This window comes from Balaenoptera acutorostrata, chromosome 9 (genome assembly GCF_949987535.1).
Source record: "Balaenoptera acutorostrata chromosome 9, mBalAcu1.1, whole genome shotgun sequence".
In the NCBI taxonomy this organism is placed as follows: domain Eukaryota; kingdom Metazoa; phylum Chordata; class Mammalia; order Artiodactyla; family Balaenopteridae; genus Balaenoptera; species Balaenoptera acutorostrata.
In genome coordinates, this window is record NC_080072.1 from 106,211,601 (window position 1) to 106,232,881 (window position 21,281).

Sequence of the window (21,281 nt, forward strand, 5' to 3'; positions counted from 1 at the left end):
AAGCAAAAGAATTTGATTCAAACAAGTTTTGACCTATCAGTTTTCCTCCCAATTTGACAATATTTTACTTTTTAATTGCCCACTCCTTACCTTGAGTACAAATGCACTCTTTTTTTAAAAAAAATTAAATATTTAATAGGGATGAGTATTTTATATCTTTTTTGCAGAATCTGTGTCAGGGCTTCCATTAAATGGTATATTACCATTCAGCAATGATAGAACTTCATTTGGCCCTTAAACATTTTGTGGAACAATGGAATATGAGCAGGAGAATTCTCAGATTTGATTTATGAATTTTGAAAGAATTACACTTTTCAGCTTAGAAAACAAATTTCTGAGAAGCAGACATTTCAATATGTTTAACTACTCAGCCACAGAGAAGAGAGATCACAGCACATCCTCAGTTAACAATGAGGAGAAGGGAAAAGAGGAGTGTGGAACTTAAAAAAACAAAACTAACAATAATGTATACTTAAACAATGAGCAACACTGCAAATAAATATCTCTAGTTTAACTGTTATCCCTCCTTTGAACCACTGAGTAATTTACAGTAACTTAGGTGCCTTAATTTGAACATTAGATGCAAAACATTCTGAATTTATGATTACATAAATGTAGTTTTATTATTGTCATCTCCAACCCCATAAAGTTATTCAGTTCTTACTGTTTTGCTTTGTTCTACTTCAGGTATTGTATAAAGAAGTATAAGGAATGGTTTTTGCTGCCATATTTCTTCCCACAGCATTGAGAAAATCAGAGCACTAAAATTAAAAAAAATGTTTCAAGGCAGGTTAAACTAAGTGACAAAGAGGTCTTCTTAGCTGCAAAGGTGTTGAAAAGAGTGGTCCTGGGAAGCTAATGGAAGTGAAACTTGAAGAGTAGGGCTTTGCTGGGCAGAATACAGTGGAACTGGCCCATTAGCTTGGGATAGTAAAGCCTGCGGATGCCTGGAATGGAGCTGTCCATGGTATACTTGGGGACTAAGGAGGAGACTAATTTGGCTGGAGCAAAGCACAGTCTTTGGGTAGTGAGTTAATGAAAAATTACGTTAGTGAGGCTGGATTGGATCAGATTATTAAGTATCTTGAATGCCAGGCTTAGTCATTAGGGGTTTCTCGTGTAAGACAAATAGCTTTTATCTTATGTAGTAACTCTGGCATGCTCTGGGGAGGTAAACACAATGGGACATGGGTCCTCACCTCATGAGGCTTACAGGCTGGTGGTCTATAGAAAGAAAGATAATTAAACACGCAACATAGTTAAGCAGTATATAATTTAAATAATGATGTATTTATTAATCCATATGTTCATTGGGTAATTATTATGCACCAGGCACAGCACAATGTTGTAAGCAGATCACAGCTCTCAGTCCAACGAAGACTGTAGGCACTTAGGGGCACATACATATTTCCGAATAGGAGAAAAATTGTGCAAATCAAAACCTTCAGTTACCTGCTTAGAAAAAAAAATTTTTTTTAAATAATATTTAATAATACACAATATTTAAAAACTGTTTTCTCACTGAAATAAGTCAAGAAGTTGCTCCTGATTTCCTCCTTTTTAACTGTCCTTTTTGTAAACTTATCAGACTCCAGTGTGGACCTTTTTAGTCATCCAGTACTTCTCTGGTCCCTTCCAGAGTGCCATCGCCTGGAAAACCAGGCTGAGTCTTTCCCCCTGGGCCTTTCTTCTCTCTTCTCGTTGATTCTGTTTGTAGCATTCATTTGCTTATAAGTGGCATCAAAGTAATTTTCAGGTCTGCCAACATTGAAATAATTACATTTTTTTTTCCTGTTTGAATGTTTTCTGGTTTTATTGAGAGATAATTGACATACCTCACTGTATATGTTTAAGGTGCACAGCATGATGGTTTGATTTCCATATATTGTGAAATAATTACCACAATAGTTTTAATTAACATCTATCATTTCCTATACATACAATAAAAAGAAAAACATTTTTCCTTGTGGTGAGAACTCTTAGGATCTACTCTTTAATAACTTTCCTGTGATACAGCAGTGTTAACTATAGCTGTCATGTTGTACCTTACATCCCTAGTAGTTATTTATCTTACAACTGGAAGTTTGCACCTTTTGACCACCTTCTTCCAGATCCCCTCCCCCATCCCTTGCATTTGGTAACCACAAATCTGATCTCTTTTTCTATGAGTTTGGTGTTTTTTGTTCATTTGTTTTTTAGATTCCACATATAAGTGAGAGCATACAGTATTTTTCTTTCTCTGTCTGTCTTATTTCACTTAGCATAATGCCTTCAAGTTTCATCCATGTTGTTGCCAGTGGTAGGATTTCCTTATTTTTGTGGCTGGATAATATTTCACTGTACATATATCCCATAACTCCTTTATTCATTCATCCATCAATGGACACTTAGGTTGTTTCCATATCTTGGTTATTGTAAATAATACTGCTAGAAACATGGGGGTGCAGATATCTTTTTGAGTTACGGTTTTCATTTCCTTTGGATATATTCCCAGAAGTGGAATTGCTGGATAATATGGTAGTTCTATTTTTAATTTTTGGAGGAACCTCTATAACCACAGTGGCTATATCAATTTACATTCCCACCAACAGTGCACAAGTGTTTACTTTTATCCACATCCATGCCAGCATTTGTTATCTCTCATGTTTTTGATCATGGACTTTCTATCAGGCATGAGGAATCACACATTCTTAATTACTGGAGTCCAAGTTGAAGGTCTCAGTACTTCATTAGAACCTCTGTGTTGTGTGACTTACTTGGCATTATTGAGTCTCTTGCTCTATGTCTAGAAACAAAGACCCCCTATGCAGAAGCTTCATGGAACAGGAGGGTGAGTTTTGACTTTGGAGTTAGACATCTGGACTTAAATTCTGGTTCTGCTGTAGATTAGGAAACTGTACTCTCTTGGCTGGTGCTATGGGAGCCGGGGCTGGACAAAGGAGCTGGGTGTATGGGCTCTTGGCTGCTACAATGGGAACCAAAAGGAACTGAAGGCATCTCTTGAGTGAAGGTGGGCTTGGAATCAAAGGAGGGGATTGAAGTGAAAAATCTATAGGAGGCCAGCAGATGCAAATGGTCCCAAGTGAAGATCCCAGCAGGTGTCTGCAAGCCAGTAGGGCTGGAGGGTTCAGAGGGTAAGTAGGAAGAGATACCAGGAGAGGTGACTTGATTGCTCTGCAAACAAAGAGACAGATTTTTAAAGGGCTGTCATGGCCTTACTCAAGTTTGGGGATGAGGACCTTTCTGAAGACTCTGATCTTGGGCAGACACACTGTGCCTTTGTATCTACAAAACAAAGGTATTTTGCCTGCCTCTGAGGTTATATAGTACATAGTAGGTATTAAAATAAATAAACTCCCTCAAGCCTTGTTTTTTAGATTCCACATATAAATGAGAGCATACAGTATATGCTATTATATGTATATGAGAGCTATTACATGGCTCTTCTTTGAACATTTGAGAGGCTCCCTGCACATGCAGCGGCCAGAGGAGAGTCTCGCTGAAAATCCCCAGAGATGCTCAGAGCCTCGTAATGGCTTGAATATGCTCACTGCCTTTGCTGATACATTTCAACTAGTGGGACACGCTTTCCTGCTCCAAGTCCCTTCTGTTTTTTCAGGACTTTCTTTTTATTATATGTCTTCCTTAAACTTTTCACCTTCATTAAATTAAGCTCCAGTTTTTGGCCAAACCCTGTTCCTGGGGGAATTCTTAAAAAGTCTCATGTTGATTTAAAATAAAATATTTCTTCTGCGAGTACTGTGGTACTTGTCTGTATTGAAAGACCTGGAGTCCACACAGCCTTACGTAGCCAAGGATGCTTTGGTTTGATACCTGAAATTATCCTTTCACGGAAAACACTGGGATGCTGGATTATAACTAGTAGGTCCTTTTAAATTTGCTTTTGTTCTTGGATAGAAGCAGCTCATTATAAATCCATTCCTTATTGTGCATTTGAAGGCAAGTGGGGAGATCATGCCTCCCAAACCAAAGGCTCTCCTTTCCTTTTGGTCACTTGAGCTTTCTGATGTTCTGTCCTGTATTCCCACCTGCTCCTGCCAGGGCGAGAGAAAGGGCTGCCTCTTTTAGGCACAGAGCAATTAGAATAACAAGGTCACATGCTTTCAAACAAGCCTGGGCTGATATCTGTCTCTTTGGCCTTTCTTCTTTTTCCCTAGGAATCATGATTAAACCATTTTATTGGCTAAGCTTATCTTTTGTTATTTATTGTATTTTCCTAACTCCCACACATCTTGTAGATATTACCAATGAATTGTTACTATAACAATGTGTTACTGGGTCATAAAGCCAGTGGCAATTCATACGACTGCTAAGAATTGTGAGGGAACTTGAAGCTCCTTGTTTTTGTGGTGCATAGGAACAATGTTGGCTTAGAGGCTGGATATCTACGTGTTGTGATTCGTCTTCCCGCCAGCTCCTTTGTTCCCTGCTGGTGAGAGACCCCAGTGGCTGCTCAAACCTAAATTACCTCTTGTTCCTTCTGAGACTCTGGCAGTATATTCCTGGAGCCATCAATATACATGGGGGTTGACAACACAGAGTTGAATTTATTCATTCAAATATGTATCCAGTCATTCACTCAAAAGTTTCTCGAGCACTAGCGTTTGCCTGACTGAGTGTCGAGAGCACTCAAAAAATAAGTATCTTAGCTTAACAGGAAAATGAAGCTTAATTCCAATATAATGTGAAAATGGGGACACAATCAATTTTCCTTGAAAAATACTGAACACAGCACATTATTCTGGAAGGGAGCCGTAGGCAAGGGTACGAAACATTTTCATAGAGAAGATGATTTCCGAATTGTGTTTTCAGGGATGAACAGGAGTTTGGGACATAGCTTGGAGATGACTTGTGATTGAGACATCGGAGAGCCAGGACCAGGTACCCAGCCCAGGATGTGGTAGGGCAGAGGTTCCCAAACTTGAATGTGAATATCAATCACATGGGGATCTTGTTAAAATGTAGGTTTTGATTCCGTGGGTCTGGTATGAGACCTGAGAGTCTGTCATTCTAATTAATTACTGGTTGAAGGCCCAATATTTTTTCTTATATTGTATATATTTTAAGTCTTTCTTATTTTATTTTTTGGAACTTAAAAATATTTTGATATTAACTTAAAACTTACAGAAAAATTCTAAGAATAGCACCAGAAAGACTACATACTTTTATCCAAAATCAAATTCAACAATTGTTTACATTTTGCCCTATTGGCTTTATAATTCTTTCTCTTCATATTAATATATGATATATATTTTTTTCTGAAATACTTAAGTAAGTTGGTGACAATGTGTCCTCTACCCCCAAATTCCTAAGGAAAAAGATATCCTCTTACATTTATCAAAGTCAAGAAATTTAACACTGATACAATTCTATTATCTAATATAGGTCATATTCAAAAATTTTCAGTTGTAATGTCTTTTATAGCACTATTCCCCATTGGTCCAGGATTCAATCCAAGATCACGCATTACATTTGGTGTTGTGACTTTTGGGTCTCCTGCAACCTGGAACAATTGCTCAGCTGTTGTCTTTCTTGACCTTGAAGATTTGAATAACAGAGGCCAGTTATTTTATAGAATGCCCCTCAGTTTGAGATTGTCTGATGTTTCCTCATCATTAGATTCAGGTTATGTGTTATTGGTAGGAATACCACGGAGGTGATATTGTGTCCCAGGCCATGTTTGAATAGCAAAACTCTAATGAACGTAGGCCTGGATGCTGATACTGGGAACCAGCGTCTCTACCAAGGATGCCAGGAGCTTCGTGCTACCCAGCACTTTGCTTGGCTGATCGTGACTGGGACAGACATGCTGTATCTTGGATTTAATCTGAACCTTTGAACATGACATAGATTTTATATTAAGCCAGTTTTCTCTCCTTCTAGTCTGGCCTTTCACTTTGCCCTGTGACTCCGTGTCCCCTTTCTCAGGTAACCTACCTCTAGCTTCTTTTTATGTGGCCTGCAGTCCTGATGGTCAGGCCCTGCCTCATCTGGACATTCTGGTCCTGGCAATCCAGGATGTCGTTAGGATGGGAACTGCGGAGAAACTGACTCCATGCCAGACTTGCAGGTCTCCCAGTGACTGTGCTCGTCTTGCCTTTATTCTTTATTCCTGCTGCCTCTATTCTTTATTCCCACTGCCTCTCTGTCTGGGATGCCTTCTCACTCCCACCCCCCAACCTCCGCCATTACTCATTTCTCTATGAAGCCCTCTCCTTCCCCAAGTCACCTACAAGTAATTCATATGCACGTTAAAGTTTGAGCAGCTCTGCATAGACTTCAGGATCAAGAAGTCCAGTCCTGAAGAAGACTACAGTAGTGGGTAGACATGGCAGGACCACCAGAGGCAGCCCTGGGAAATGACGGTGTGTAAGGGGTTAAAAGCAGGGGTCCCATGCCTGACCATTGTCTCCAATATTTCCTGGCGAAGGGAGCTTGACAAAAGATATAACGTCTCTGAGCTTCAGTCTCTTCATACGTAAAATGAGAATCCTACCACTACCCACCTTATAGGGTTGTGGAGAAGAATAAATGACATAATGCAGGCCACTTGTTTACAGATTATGTGATTCAATATATGTTGTTAGGATGGAAATTGCAGAAACTCTGACTCAATGCTAAATTAGGGAACTTGTACTCCCCCTGCTTGGGGACTGGATCAGTCTCAGAGGCTGGGGTAGAGCTGGACCTGCAGAAAGTGGCAAAGTGGCCCTAGTTTCACAGATCAGGGGTATTGAGGGCCCGGTCAATAGACCAGTCCTTATGAAACTGTCAAAGCCTCAGATGCAATGTGATCGGAGCTGGACAGCACACAGGCCAGGACACGAGCGCTTATGTGGCTTGCCGGCCTTGGGAACAGTGTTTTGGACTAGAAATGCAGGTACAACAGAGGCAATATTTCAACCGGATTTCCGTGAGAATCACTGATAACTGTGTCAATCTGTTGTGAGAATAAACTTTCTGCAGTGCCTAAAGAAAGTGCAAAGGAAAACAATTCTGATCAAAGCCCGGATTCCATTGTCGCAGGCATTTTCTCCGCAGAGCACCCAAAGGCATTTTGTAAAATAGCAGAAGCTTCTGAAAGGAAGATGTGTTAATAGGCTATGGTTTGGGTGTCATCAGCTCATTCCTAGAATGGGTTTCAAGTCAAGACAGACATCAAAATGGAGAGGACAGATGAATTCACTCACATGTTGGCACTTGACGGAGAAAAGGAGAAAAATCAAATGTTTTCGTGGCCTGGATACTATGGCTCTTGATGTGAACATTTTTAGCTCCATTTACCTCTCAAACTAATGGGGTTATAAAATCATTCTGCAAGAATGACACCATTAGTGGATACAGTTCTGTGCTGCCTTGAAGCTCAGAAGTGTATCAATTAGCAAATATTTACTGAGTGTCTGCTATCTGCCAATGTTGTGCTAGGCATGCAAGGGGAAGGACAATTATGCCATGTGAGTTCCTGGTGGCTGTTAGTAACAGCAGGAGTGGCTACCGCTTTTTCAATACATACGTTAAGCTATTTCAAATCATTATCTTATTTCCTCCAAGGTAGAGAGCGCTAATCCTTGTTTTACAAATGAGAAAACTGAGGCATAAAGAAGTAAAACAACTTGCTCAAGGTCAAACAGCAAAGAGCTGAGCTGGTAGTCTCTTGTAGCCTGTCTGCTTTTTTGCTATAACATGCTGCCTCGGAAGAGAAGATATTGCACATATTAAAAGAAGCCAAAGGATTCAAAGCAGTGTACGATAAATGTGAAAAAAAAGGATGCTATTCTTTCAGTAAGGAGTCATTCTGTTTCATAGATGGAGAAACTAAGACTGACAAATGTGCTCAGTGACTTAAGAGAGTTTATCACTGGAAGAGGAGGACTCAGGGCTTTTCCTGTCCAACACTGCCTTACTCAAATTAACCCTTGTGCCACCATGGTTGCTTTGCAGGGTGAGCTGTCTGCTTCCTGGGCATCTGTGCTCTGGACAGATGGTGTCTGGAGTATTTAGTGAGACATCCCTCGGCTACAGCTTGGAGAAGGCCAACATCATCACTCACTGTAGGAGGCCCACCTCCTGCCAGGGTTCCTCAAGGTGCCGGGAGCAAAGCAGCTAAACATTGCCAGAGAGAGACCATCTGTATTATTGTAAAGTGGATGGAAACCCATTGAGGATGGGAAGCACTTCTGGGAGACTGATGGGTACCGTCCACCCCAGCACGGAGGGGGACAGCCACGCTGCCTGGGTCCCTCTTCTCTGCTCCCTGACGCGTGTAGCTTGGCTCTTTGAGGCGGCATTGAAGGAGTGTGTCTGGGTTGATTCAACGAGGGGCGCAGCTCTGAGATGGAACATTTCCATCCAGAAGGGATGAGAGAGGCATGTTGAGGACTTGTGATGGAGACAGAGTGCTGTCCAATGAATTCATCACTGAGCACCTTGTTGTCATTCCCTAGAAGAAGAAAGAGAAGGAAATAAAACTAAACACCAGGCAAAGAGAGTCAATCTGTGTCCAGAACGTTTTGGAATAATAAAATCCGAGCAGGCTCACTGGATACCATCCATTTCCATTTCGTGCTCTTGGAGCCTGAGGACAGACTGATGAGTTTGTCTGGCAAAGTTCTCTCTTTCTTTGGCTGGCTACCTTACTTAGCTTTTCCTCCTGGAATGGAGGCACAAAGTCTGAGGGGCCTGAAGTCTGACTTAGGGAAACAGCAGCCCAGGAGTCCACATCTTTCCTCCGGAATTGGGTGAATTGGGCGAAGCCACTCAGGACATTTCACCTTCCCTCTTCTCCTCTTAGTCTTTATCATAGCCTTTCACGTGGGCTAGAAGGACACCATCTCCAAGGACATTGCCACACAGAGCTCTTTCTTCTGATCATGTGAGTCATGACAGTCTGTCCAGGAATCGTGACTTGTGTCTCAAGCCCATCTTGAGCACAGCATGTCCTGGTACCCAGCAGGCCTGGGGTCCCGGGGTCTGCTGCTCCTTGGTGCATGCAGGTTCTCTGAGCTTCTGGGACCTGGGGAAGAGGCAGGTCAGTGATAATCTGTTTGCTTCATAGGATCCAGCCAACTCTGGTTCCACAACCCAAGCAGAAATGGAATAAAAAGAAAAAAATGACATCCAAATCCTCCTTAATCAAAGCATTTGAAAGGACCCAACATGCAGATATTGTGCTCCAAATTTATTACTACAACAGAGCTTGGGCAATGCTAATGAAATCGCAATCCATGGGGAACACAATGCACTATTTATGGAAATGCAGCTTTGTCTGCAAGGAAAATACAATGGGGTCTGAGTGCATGCAGGACTATGACACTTTAGGGTTTGCTGCTGTCCCATGTCATCATCAGGCTCAAAGCAATAGCAGTAACAGCAGTCTTGGGGGAAGGACCCTCCTCCCAGACTTTGAGGGATGCTGGACCCTCAAGCAGCCTTTGCTGTCAGTTGCTGTTGTCTCTGGTCTCTGAAGGCACTTACGAAAGGGATTAGGAGGGACTTATAATGACCATTAACTGAGGGACTACTATGGGCCAAGATTTACACATTTTGTTTAATTCAATCCTCACAATATTTTCACCATCCCAGTTTTGTAGGTGACATAATTCAAGCTCACAGGTGTTAAATAATTTTTACCCAAAGCCACAGAACTCACAGCTAGACAGAAATTTCAAGTCTGGTCTATATAAGTTTATGCGTTTATCTTTCCCTTACAAATCATGCACCAACTTCGTTTCAAGATTTTGGGGACCCCTTTCAATAAGTGAACGTAAGATTTCTTGTGAAACCCTCCTGTCTCCTACTTGCACTGGAGGCTGGGAATGGAAAATCCTGTCCTTCAAATCCCCTTATGTGCTGGGTTTTTCTACATGAATGACAGGTCTAATTAGTTAATTAATTAAACAATTAAAGACGTGTTTATTGAGTAGCTACTATTTGCTATGAACTGTGAGAGGTGCTGGCTCTGTCATGTAGAGGAAGACAAATACAGTCCTGTTCTGGTAAAGGAAATAAAGTAAAAAGGCATGAAGGAGGTAGAATCACAGCTTATGAGTAGTGTTAATTGAAAAAAGAAATAAAAGAAGGTACTTGATAAATTACAGGAACTAGGATAACAACTTTAAATTGTTTGCTTGGGAAGTTAAGGCAAGGCCTGTAGGATGAGAAGCAGTCAAGTGGCTGCAAAGTGAGGGAAAAGAGAAACTAGGCAGAAGGAACAGCAAGTGCAAAGGCCCTGAGCTGGGAAAGAGCTCATCACGTTTAAGCTCTGAAAGGAGGCCTGAGAAACTGGGCAGAGTGAGCCAGAAGGAGATTTGCACACTCCAGAGGGAGAAGGTATAGATCAGGCAGGGCCTTGTTGATTGTCCTGCAGATTCTGGATTTGGTTGTTCTAAGCACAAAGGAAGCAATTAAAGGATTTCCAGCAGGAAAGTGATATGAGATTATTCAGTACTTATAATTATGTTTTTAATAGAAAAACATGTCTATGGCACAAAATTCAAAAAAATAAGCTTTTATGATGAAAGTATCCCCTTCTCATCCTTGTCCTTCCTTTCCCCTCCCAGATTGTCTATCCCTCTGAATATATATCATATATATCATGTATATAATATTTTATATATTTATGTATTATGTATAAAATTAACACACATATATGCCATTCTGTAGCTTGCTCTGTGTTGCGTTTTCTTCTCACTTTATACCTTGGAGATTATTATGCGTTGGTACATACAGAACGACATCATTCTTGTAACTGCCATGGGGTATTCATCATAGCACAGTGGTTAAAAACAGACTTTGGAACCAGACTGCCTGAGTCAAATCTTGTTTGTGTGACCTTGGGCAACTTACTTAACCTCTCTGTACATTGGTTGACTCATCTAGTAAACTGATATAGAGAGTGCCCACCTCATAGGATCATTACGGGGATGAAATGAGTTAACACACGTAAAGCATTGAGAGCAGTAAGTGCCCCATATGTGGTATAAATACGCTTCTGTCCTTATGGATGCACCAGCCCTAAACGATGATCATTTAGGTCATTTCCAGGGTTTGCTCTTATAAATGTGACAATGAATATTCTTGTATGTATATCGTTTCACTCATGGGTTTATATCTGTATAATAAATATCTAGGAATAAAATTGCTGGGACAAGGAGAGTTGTCTTTGTAATTTTGATATTGTCAAAATCCTATTCACAGCTTTTTTTAATTTACAAGTTCACCCACAATGTATGCCATCAAACTTTTTGATATTTACCAACCAGCTAGGTAAATAATAAGAGTATCTGATTGTAATTTATTTTCTCTTTCCCTTAATTTGGTGGAGTCTGACATCCTTTTTAATACTGAGTTATTGCATTTCTTTTTTGTAAACTCTCTGCTCTGGTTCTTTGCCCATTTCCTTTCATGTTGTTGATCTTTCTTTATTGAACTGTATTTGTGTAGTGGGTGAGGGTAGGGGTTCTGGAGGAAACTTGGGTGAGAATCATGGTTCTGCCTCTTAGTAGCTGTGTGATTCTGGGCAGGTTAATTCATCTCTCCATGCCTCAGTTTTCACTGGCTAATACTGTGTCTATACCATATGACAGTTGTAAGTGAATTATGAGAGACTGAATAGACAAATGGACAATGGCCGGACGTATCTAAAAATAGAACATCCACACTCTTCAGTGACTAATACAGGAAGTGACTAGTCCAAACCACAACATCTGTGGCAATAACTGCCAGCTTGCCTGAGTTCGGCTCCTGCTTCCTACTTAGGACCAATTGGAGAATGTCAAATACGCTCCCCTAACCAGTCACATAGGGTGTCCCACTTCTAGCTGGCCCACCGCCAGCTTGCCCATACCAACACCTTCCAATCAGGGCATACCTGAAGCCTTCCCTTCTCTCCCTTTATAAAGTTTTCTCACTCTCTGCCTGCATTTGAGTCTCTGCCATATGAAGTGGTGGTGACTCCTTGCCATAGCCAGCTCTGAATAAATTGCTTTATTTATTTATTTTTTAAAATTCTATTTTATTTATTTATTTATTTTTAATTGCTTTTTTTCATTTGGGTGGTCTTCATTTATTTCCACAACTAGTACATGTAAGATGCTTAGCGGAGAGTTTGTTATATAGTAAACATAGTCAATGTTCAGTATCACAGCTTGTCATCTGTCTGTGATATATGACATCATGAATATTCTTTCCCAGTTTGTCTCTCTTTCTAGAATGCAAGCTCCATGAAGGAAGATACTGCCACTGACACATTTAAAAATATTCCCCAGAACCTAAAATAATGCCTTACAAATACAGTGAGCATGTGGATTAAAGAGCTGAATGAATCATCTGGTAGTTCAGAGGACAGTATATTTGTCTCTTGGTATCCGAGGGACGTGCTTCCAGAGCCCCACAATACCAAAATTCGAGGATGGTCGAGTCCTTCATATAAAATTGCATAATATTTACATATAACCTACACACATCCTCCAGTATACTTTAAATCATCTCTAGATTACTTATAAGTCCTAATACAATGTAAATACTATGTAAATAGTTGCCAGAGCTGTGCAAATTCAGGTTTTGCTTTTTGGAACTTTCCAGAATTTCTTTCTTTCTTTTTTTTTTTTTTTACTATTTTTGATCCACAGTCGGTTCCCTGGAAGTGGAACCCAAGATACAGAGGGCTAACTGTAAATATACTGCAGATTAAAGCTTTAAGCCCAAATGTGGACAACAGGGAAAATTAGAGTCAGGCCCAATGGCTCTGTTTACACTGGAGTAGGGACAAAAAGTAGATGAAAAGAGTTGAAAGATAGAAAGGGATTGCGGATCCAGATGTGTGAGCTCTGTAACCTCTTGCAAATATAAAAACTATCTTTAATTGCCTGCTTTATAAAAATTGAGGATAATACCAACTGCACAGAGGTGTTATGAAAACTGGATGGGATTATTGAGCACAAATGTCCCTAGCCATGGGACATTTAGTAGATCATGGTGCTTGTTTGATATTTATTAATTCATTTGCATTTATATGATACTTTACTGAACACTTACCTATGTATGAACTCACTTGATAACTGCAGTATACTGATGAGGTAGGTAGGGCTGGAATTGTCATTCCCATTTAACAGGTTGGAAAATGAAGGCTCAAAGCCAAGAAGTGGGTTACTTAATGGCACAGGCTAGCTTTTGCAGATGGAGTCAGATGTTATTATTATTATTATTTTTGAATTTAGCCATTCACTTGGATTTTATTTTGCCCTTAAAGAGAGAACTTCTGAGTGTATATAAACTCTTAATTTTGCATTACATTTCCTCCCATCCCAATTACATCTGTAATTATGAAATGTATATCATTTTGCCTTATTTTACTACTCACATCAGTTGATATTCTTTTAGAGTTGACTTTGTCATCAAAAACGTTTGTCAAACCCCATACCATTCATCTATCCGAGTAGACTTTTTTAAAGCTTTTAAAAATTACCTGTTCAACATAACAAAATTCTTAAGCTCTGTCTTTTGATTCTAAATTCTATGTTTAAATAATAAAATAAATTCTATGTTTAGTCCACTAAACTATGTTGCTTCACAGCTTCTCTTTGAATATTTGTGTGAGAATAATAAAGATGAAAGTTTCCTGGGCTTCCTAAAGGCCATACGCCAGGAGCTGCATCTCAGCATTTCTGATGTCGCTTCTGCGAGGTCAGGACCAGTGGAGTGGGGAGAGGTCTGCAGAGCCCATCTGTGTCCACCATCTTCACTCCCTGCCCATTTGATTCATTTTGCACTCATTGCTGCTCTTCTCCCCCCAGGCCCTTGGCTGCTGCAAGGAACAGCAGCTGTGGCCATCTAGTTCATATAACTAATTAAATGGAATTTACGCTTCGAATTTGGAAATGGATACCTTCTTGCCAAAGCACAACAGCTATCCGAATCAAGCAGTTGAGCTCACTGAGCTTCAAAAAACCTTTCTTTGGCCACACACCTCGCATTCCATTCCAATCAGCATTGATTGACTAGCTGTGTGCCAAAGATGCAAAGACTAGATATCCTTGCCAAGTCACCCCCTCCCCCCATAAATGTTTCTTGAGCACCCATAATGTGTTAAGGCCATGTGTTGTGTTAATGTGTGGAGAGTGTCAAAGAAATGGCTGAGGAAATTCAGGATACAGAGAAAATGGGACCCCGGACCAGAAAGGGAGCCCAGTGAAAGTGAGACACTGGGCTAGGGCAGTGCAAGAAAGGTCAGGGGAAGTCAAGAAATGACTGAGATCCTTCTCTCCATCCATGTGTTAAGAACTTTAATAGAAATGCTGCTCATGCCACTTTAAGGAACCCCCAAATTGCACTGCTTCTGCTTGCCTTTGAACCCACGAGGACCATTCCAGATGGGGAAGTGGAGTTGTAGAGAGCTCAGAGATTCTAGGATCCTGCCATCTTGCTTTCTCATCATTACACCTTCACTTGTGCCAGACGCCAGGCTATTTTTTGTTATTTTCTCTCCCTTTCCCCAGTTATTCTACCTGAGGTTTATTGGAACCACCCATTTTAGTCCTTGATCACATGTACCATGCATCTCTTTGTTAGGATACTAACTGGTGCAGAGATACTTGTTTCTTTGGGGTGCCCACACCCTGCAAAAACATTTACTGCATTACCTTGACCTGTGGGATGAGGGAGGAACTTGGGGATCCCCTCCTGTCCCACCATCTTCAATGGATGTCATGCTACTTCATGCCATCAGCTTTTGTTCATGTCCGCAGGGCTTTAAATAGAATCCTGAGGGAGTAACTTCTTTTAAAGGGAAGTTGAAAGCACTTCATTCAGCCAAGACTCTGTATGCATCAACGGTTTGTGTCCACTCGGTTGGGGGTGTCCTTTTAGTTCTGCCCTGGTCAGGATTAACCACAAATGCCCTCTCACTAAGTGGTTGTTAAAAGCCTCCTTTTTGAAAGATAGGAGGGAAAAAGAATATAAAGAAGAAATGAATCTGAAAGTTTTCTTCAGAGGCTACATAATTCTAAAATTATAGGCATGCTTTCCTAAAATTATGGGACTGTAAGAACAATAAAAGGAGGTAAGTCAGGTAACTGTACTTGTCAGGGTTCTCTGGGAAACAGAACCAGAACCAATAAGAGATATTGATAGATACAGATACAGATGATAGATAGATAAGTATATATAATTTATTATGAGGAATTGGCTCCTGCAATTATGGAAGCTGAGAAATCCCACAATTTGCCATTTGCAAGCTGGAATTCAGGAAAATTGTAATTCCAGTCTAGGTCTGAAGACCTGAGTACCGGGGGTAGCTGATGGTGTAAATCCCAGTCCAAGGGTAGGAGAAGATGAAATGAGATGTTTCAGCTCAAGCAGATGGGCAGGAAGAAAAGGATCAAACTCCCCTTCCTCACCTTTTTGTTCTCTGTCAGTCCTAAATGGACTGAAGGATGCCTGACCACACTGGGGAGGAACATCTACTTCACTGAGTCCACAGGTTCAAATGCAAGCTCATCCAGAAACATCATCCCAGATACACCCAGAAATAATATTTAATCTGGACACCTCATTGCCCAGTCAAGTTGACACAAAAAATTATCACTGTAATTTTTATATCCTATCTCTGAAGAAAAATAACTTGGTTAAAATCCTTGTTCTTGCTATGTAGTTTTAGGTAGGTAATTTGGTAGCTCTGAGCCTCAATTCTGTAATCCATTATATGAAGATAATAACTGCAGCTACTACTACATAGGTTTGCTGAGTGAATTCAATGAGATAAGCCATAGAAAGAACCCAAAAATAAGACCTGACACATAGGAACCTTTAATTAATATCCGTTGCTCATCATCATTATCATTATCATTATTATCATCATCACTGTCGTCATTATTTCCATTCATCTCATGAGGACTTGTTTCACTTTCATTATATGGTAGTCACCATGTTTGGTTCCATCAGGACATAAAAATGAATCCAATGTGGTTCCCACCCTCGGGGAAGTTCAGATCTAAAAGGGAAGATAAAACACATACAGAAGTAACATTAATACAAGATAGAAAATGAGAGTGCAGTGAGAAATAGATATGAATTGTAATGAGAGACCGGAGTTGCAAAAGTTGAATTTTAGCTGGCAGCGAGATAAGAGGTGGGTATTTCAGGGAAAGTCTGATGGAAAAGGAGTGTTGGTCTGGGTCTGGTTGGATAGTTAAGATTTGAGGTAGCGAAGGGAAAGAGTCATTCTATGGGGAGAAAACAGCATCATCCAAATCATGGAAACTCATGACAAATTGAAGGAAAATCAAATAATTCAGTTTGGATTGAGTATAGAATGTTTAAGGAGAAATGAATAGCGGGACAGAATAGAGAGGCAGATTGGGAACAAATCATAAAAGCACCACAATAATTTCTAATAGCTATATTTTCATTAAAGGTCCTCAGTAGTTTTTATAGACACTCAGAATGCTTGGAACCAGAGACACTTGGTGGTTGCCCCCTTCACTCTGGTTTCTGGGAAGAACCATCCCCAAAGCTCTTAGATGTGAAATCATGGCTCCTTTTATGTGATAAACCCTACCTTCTAGGTTTTCTTGTATTAAAGTTCATTTAATTCTCATGATTCCTCCAAATGTACATTATATCCCAGTTTTTACAGCTGATGAAACTGATGCTCAGAAAAGTGAACCTCCTGACATTCCCAAGGGCATTTAGCCAACTAAGCAGTAGAGGACAGATGGGCATGGAAATCTGCTTTATTACAAAGCCTATCTATTTGAAAGTCTATCACTGGATACTCTGAGTGGTTAATGGTTTTTTCAAAATATTTTAAATGGGTTGTCTAATAGCTAAAGGATAGCCCTGGTGGGAGGTAGGCAATATTTCTTCATCTTTTTTCAGCCTATATAGCTCCCAGGCAACTTTACCTGGGGCGGTAATTACGTTTGATTTGTTTATCGTTCTATATTTAGTACCTAGCATATACCCAATGAATATTAACTGAATGAATGACTCCTGGTCTCAATCCAGCTTCTGCAGCTGCAGAAGGCTGTGTGGTATTCTGGTCTGTGCAGTGACTTTGGGACAATTATCAGTGGTTTAAGACCTAGCTTTCCTAGTATTTACCGAATGCACTTGAGCAATATTTAACCTCTCAGAGCCTTGACATCCATAAAATAAAAATACCTAAACCTGTTGTATCCACCATCCAGAATTGTTGTGGTGAGGGTTAAATAAGGTAATTCCACTCAAGAAATACTTTCCAAGCTCTTGCTTTGCACAGGATTAGGTCCCAAGCACCAACAGTGATTTAAAATGATTGAGCCTGGGAAGAAAACTATTTTTATACAAATAAATTCAAAGGGACAGTTATTATACACAGGGCATCATCAGCTTAGTATCAAGAAAATCTTACCCCCAAGACCTGACTGAGCTTCCTACTGTACTTTTTTTTCTCCCTGTTGAAAAATTGAGCACATTCTTTTTCTCATGACATTTCATCTAAATCAAGTTGTCAGGAAGGTGTAATTTCTTCTAGGTGTGCGTATGAAAATAGATAGGCTGCTTTTTCCTTGGGGTCATTAGCACTTACCTATTTTCTGGATCCCTGGTTTACTGAAAGCAACAATGGATGACATTCACAACCAGAATGACTGGCTGAACGTGGCCCAGGGATATCACAATTTTTCCCCCTGGCTTCCCCTAGAATGCTTAGTAACTTTATCCTTGGTCACAGCATAATTTTTCTCCTGAACATGCTCATATTCTTGTTTTTAAGGTTGGGGCATATCTGGAAATCAGTGCTAAACACAAATCTAGGGATTACTTATAATATAGGTCAAAATTTCAAAGTTAGAGGATAATTTGGTAAGCATTTAACATTTAGTTAAAGTCTTTCATACAGATTAGGAAATCCAGACCCATCCATCCATCCATCCATCCATCCATCCATCCATTTATTAAATCATTAATTCAACACATATTTAATGAGACCCTACTATATGCCAGGCACTGGGAACAAAATATTGAATTAGCTGGGGGGGGTCTCAATCTTTAGAAACCTTGATAATATTTGATTTTTCATTATAACAACAACAGTAAGAACAATAACAACAATTATTCACTGAATACTCCATATGGTGCAGAGGGTGTTTTTCATGCATTGTTCTATTTGATTCTCATAAGTATATGTGAAATAGGTACTATTATTGTTTCTATTTTACAGATGCTAAATCTGAATGGAAGGAGATTAAGTAACATGCCAATGACCGCATAGTTAGTAATAAATAGAGTTAGTGTTGCAACCCTGCTCTAACTCCCAACCCACACTTTCTACATTACACAGTGAGGTCTCATGGTCCAGAGAATTGGAGAGATTGCCCGTGAGATCATAAAACAGTTTATTACAAGACTTAGTGTATTCTGAATCAAATTACTATGTGTATAAATCTGAATATGTGTTTATGCTTATTTTTTTTTTAAACATTGCACTAAATCAGTTAAGAATTTGGTACTTGGTACCTGTGCAAAGAAAGTCAATAATCTTATTTTTCCCTTATATAACCTGTTAAACTATTCAAAGTTTTTCCTTTGAGTGTAAAAGTAGTGTGAAATGAGAGTAAAGTTTGAAATATATTGAGGTAGTAATGTAATTTCTAAATATTTCTATAGAGAAATCATGTAGGAGTAGAAAATTCTTGAGGGCTGCTGGAGGGCACATGTGGTGACACCCTTGAAAAATTATTACCCTGGAAATTGCAGCCCCATCAATATCTGGGCAATCTCAAGGCAAAGCATTAACCTATCAAATTATAATCACCTAGGAAAGCATAGGATCCTTTACCAAAAAATAACTCATCTAGAGCACTGGTTCTCAAACTCATGTGTGCATATAGATCACCAAGATTTTGTTAAATGCAGATTTCTATTTAAGCACAAGGTAGGACTTGTGGTCCTGTATCTCTAAGTAGTTGCCAGATGATGCTGATGCTGTGTGTTCATGGACCACACTTTGACAAGTGACGCTTCTAGACCAATATAGTTTCCTGACACTTAGCTGAAGTAGAAGATTATCTTTCTTAATCTCAATAAGATTTTTTAAATTGTATAAATGATATTTTCAACTATAAGCTAAAAGTTAAGTTCTTGATTGTTAGTTGGATGAATGATCAAGACCTTTTTGAAATGGTAATTGTTGCCAGCTTGAAAGCAGAACAGAGGTGCTTTTCAAGTGGCGTTTCAGAGAGAGGTCCTAATGATGGTTAAATTATTGCAGGTCCCAGGTACAGAGTGAGAAAAGGTGAAAATAATCCTAACATGTACCTCACTGCAAAGAAAGAGGAAATTAAAAATGACCTTCACAAGTCATTCAAACAACATTGACAAGCTGTAGTAAAACTCAAATTGAAGAGGTACCAACTAATATGCTTAAAGCCAGAAAACCAGAATATATAAGATATGGTAAGACTGGGAAATTTCACAGGAAAGGTCTAAAAGACACCAAATCACAGCTGCAGATGAATCACAATAAGATGCTGTAATAAGATGGAAATAAAAGTACTAAGATATTGTAAAAGTTTAAAATAATCTTTCCACAAGAGCTTGCCCTGTGCAATTAGAATTTTACATATTGCATTTTTAAAAATAAATTTATTTATTTATTTATTTTTGGCTGCGTTGGGTCTTTGTTGCTGCACACGGGTTTTCTCTAGTTGCGGCGAGCGGGGGCTATTCTTCGTTGTGGTGCTCGGGCCTCTCACTGTGGTGGCTTCTCTTGTTGCAGAGCACGAGCTCTAGGCGTATGGATGAGCTCTAGGTGTGTGGACGAGCTCTAGGCGTGTGTGCTCAGTAGTTGTGGTGCACGGGTTTACTTGCTCCACGGCATGTGAGATCTTCCCGGATCAGGGATTGAACCCATGTCCCCTGCATTGGCAGGCAGATTTTTAACCACTGAGCCACCAGGGAAGACCCCTTACATATTGCATTTTAAAGGAGCTATAGAAAAATTGGAGAATTTAAAAAGAAGCAACCTCACAAATCTTTGGGTCAGAGGAATTTCCTCCATCCCGGGAGAGTCTTCGCCTCTACCCTGTTTGCTCAGATTGTTTTTTCCCTCCTCTTTTCATTTACAACATTATGTGAAACTGAGCTGCAGAAAAACTCGGATTTCACAGGAGTCACTGTTAAATTTGTTGGCTTACCTGTAAAGTACACACGTCTGGAATTCAAGTCATATAAACTAGTAAGTTTCCTACTATGACAATGCAAAAATGTTTGAGATGTACTATGTTGTTTCTACTAAAAAATAACATTGGAATTTGTAGAATTGTTTCATGGCAACAGAGATTCACAAAACTGGCCAATGTCTCCAACAGAATGACTGGGAGAAAATCCCTTTCTATCAGCTGACAGACACTTGACATTCATTTAGGGGCAGAAATGCATCAAAGAATAGAGGTCCATTGGTCATCTGGGAATTTATATGGAAAGCCAGAACTTGTGAAAGACCTTAGGATCTCTCATAGTACTTCTTTTTTCAGTTTGTTTTATTCTGGTTTTGGGTTGTTGTGGAGATGCTCTCTTTGAGCTGTGAATGACCTTGTAGGTAAAAGCTTAATGGTTGAGTTGATTTGACTTGATTTTAGGCAACAGGTATTGACTTCTTTCTGCTCCTTCCCATATAACCAGCGAGTCCTTTGGGCTCTGCCTGGTCTAAAATTTCCCTCCATGGAGAAAATTAGCTGGCTAGTGCAGTTGAAATGTGCAGATTTTACACTAGGAGTTCAGAGAAGGGTGGAGTTAATTGCTTCATCTGTGCTAAGGGGAGTCGGGAGGGGTTTTATAGAAGGATTGACATTTGTGTTGAATCTTGCAAAGTGAGTTGCTGTTTACAGGTTGATGGTAAACAAGCAGGTGGGATTAAGAGGGATGTTTTGGGCAGGGAGTTTAATTTTAGAAAAGGGATATCAACTTAAAACATGGTTTATTAAGAATTGTCAGTGATTTCATGGCACTGGAGATTAGGGTGGAGAGGTGGCCAAGTCCAGCCAAGGGAGGGTCCTGGGGACTGTCTTACGGGCTTCAGCTTTCAAGACAGTGTTTCTCAAATTTGAATAATGTATGTTCTGCTTTTTAAAGGAAAAATAAAAATCCCCATTATTCCAGTTATTCTTCATTCCCTCTCCCATCCAGTCTCGACTCTTCTTTGCCTTGTATCCTCCAGGTTCCCTTGACCTCTGGCTTCTGGATGACTGGGGCAATCAGTGGGGTGATCAGAGGGTGGTGGG